Source organism: Schistocerca piceifrons, unplaced genomic scaffold (genome assembly GCF_021461385.2).
Source record: "Schistocerca piceifrons isolate TAMUIC-IGC-003096 unplaced genomic scaffold, iqSchPice1.1 HiC_scaffold_1218, whole genome shotgun sequence".
In the NCBI taxonomy this organism is placed as follows: Eukaryota; Metazoa; Arthropoda; class Insecta; order Orthoptera; family Acrididae; genus Schistocerca; species Schistocerca piceifrons.
In genome coordinates this window covers 2,501-5,000 of record NW_025727035.1, presented here as the reverse complement: position 1 = coordinate 5,000, position 2,500 = coordinate 2,501, and positions in this window count along the sequence as shown.

The window sequence follows — 2,500 nt, the reverse complement described above, 5'->3', positions numbered from 1 at the left end:
ATTGCCGGCGGGAGACAACACGCGCCACCTACGGTGACCGGCAGCTCCAACGCCAGCGCCACAGAAGGACAAAAGCCCCACTTGGGTGCCGAAGCGAACTCTCCCAGCACAGCGCACGCGCCAACACATCCGCACAGCTGCGATACAAACCACCAGCGAGAACCGCTGGGGCGACCGAGCAGCAGACGGCGTCGCGGCGCCGAGCGCCGGGCGGCGGCGCATCCTCAACGCACACAGTCCTCAATCGGACCAGCACACTGAAGATGTCCACCGCGCTTCGCACCGGGCCCGCGAGGACCTACTTTGGCCGCACGGCGCCGCGCGCAGGGTGCGCCGGCGCGCAGCTGCGACGCCTGCCGCGTCCGTCGGCCGGCGCGCCTGCCACTGGCCGCCCCCACCAGCCGGCTGTAGCGCGTGCGCCCACGCACCGCGCGGCCAGCACGCCGGGAGGCGCCCCCTCACCGGCCGGGGACGGTCCCACCCAGCCACCGCCGCGTATCGCTTCACACCCAGATGCCGTTCAGTTTCGTCGGCATGGTGGGTATCGCTGGAACAACCGGTTAGTACCTCAACCTATCGTCGCCATCACCGATTCACCCCTAGCGAGAACAACCGCACCACAACAGGTTACCATTTGTTCATTTGCGTAACTTCACCAGAAAACGCAGGCGTCCATCGCCATTTGCAACTTCAACGATTATTGCATGCCTGTGTCAGGTGTCACGCCACACTACGTCTGCCCACATACACGCAACAAAATGTGCACGCCTAGACAATACGTGGAAGGTGGCCCCCGTACGTATGCGATGTCCATTGCTCGAACGACTGTCAACCGGCCTCTGTAGCATGTCGCAGATATGGAACGCGGTGCACCATGCCATCACGGTGTGTGAGGAGAGACGACTAGGTCCGAATACATCAACAGACAGCTCATGCTGATCGCCATCCACGGCGTCCGTTCCTCCCACACGTCTCTATGGCGTACCACACTGCAATCCAGCTCTCATAGGGAGACGACACGTAGCTGCGTGCACAATATTTGCACTGTATGGTCCGCCGTTTTTGGGCGCAGTCGTTGTGCGGTCACACATGTGCCACGATGTATCATTCAGTACATAAGGACGAATGTGCAGTACAGATTGTGGTTCACGCGTACGACATCAGCGGACAGTTGACACAGGCCGCACCACAACGTAGCCTGAGTACGTCGCATGCGAAGGGCATTGAACATGCAAACTTCTCACCAACCAGCTTGCGAAGGCAGGGGGCAAGGTGGGGACGTGGGGAGGGGCGGCATGTACGTCCTGCTGCCATCCACATTACAGTGTACAGCAGGAGCATGTGGAAAGTGAGCAAGACTTGCAAGGTGTTTAACATGAAGCGATACACAGGGGTGCGGGCAGTGCGAGTAGCGAACTATATTGCGAGGGTTGCGGGTGGGCAACACTACAGTAATTGAACGAGTCGTATAAGAATTACAGAGCAGGTTTAGGCGACAACGTGGGTTACGTTAAGGCGACAACATGGGTTAGGTTAAGGCACAACATGGGTTAGGTTAAGGCACAACATGGGTTAGGTTAAGGCACAACATGGGTTAGGTTAAGGCACAACATGGGTTAGGTTAAGGCACAACATGGGTTAGGTTAAGGCACAACATGGGTTAGGTTAAGGCACAACATGGGTTAGGTTAAGGCACAACATGGGTTAGGTTGAGGCACAACATGGGTTAGGTTAAGGCACAACATGGGTTAGGTTGAGGCACAACATGGGTTAGGTTGAGGCACAACATGGGTTAGGTTGAGGCACAACATGGGTTAGGTTAAGGTACAACATGGGTTAGGTTAAGGTACAACATGGGTTAGGTTAAGGTACAACATGGGTTAGGTTAAGGTACAACATGGGTTAGGTTAAGGTACAACATGGGTTAGGTTAAGGTACAACATAGGTTAGGTTAAGGTACAACATAGGTTAGGTTAAGGTACAACATAGGTTAGGTTAAGGTACAACATAGGTTAGGTTAAGGTACAACATAGGTTAGGTTAAGGTACAACATAGGTTAGGTTAAGGTACAACATAGGTTAGGTTAGGTTAGGTTAGGTTACACGTTGTTGTACGGAAAGGTGTAGGGGGGGGGGGGCGGGGGCGGCAGGTTCGTTGATAGTGATTATAGTAAGTGAATGCTTGTGACATGATCAGATTTGTCACGTCAGGATGCACCTTTGGCTTATTAGAGGCGGCGCTCCAATTCTATGCTTGTGTGAGACCTGTGTCTTTGACTCATGTCATTGTTTGTGCGCTGTGACAGGAGGTACTATTGTGATGTTGGGTGCACCGTTGTATAGGACATGTGTGGGTGTTGGTGCCTGGTCTGCGCAATGGTGGATGTCGAAAGGCTGGGATATTGTATTTTCCGCACGGACCTCCTGGTCTGGTTGTGATAGTGTGGATTGTGTAATGTGGCGGAGAAGATGCACTGGATGTTGTTCCATGCTGGTGCTTA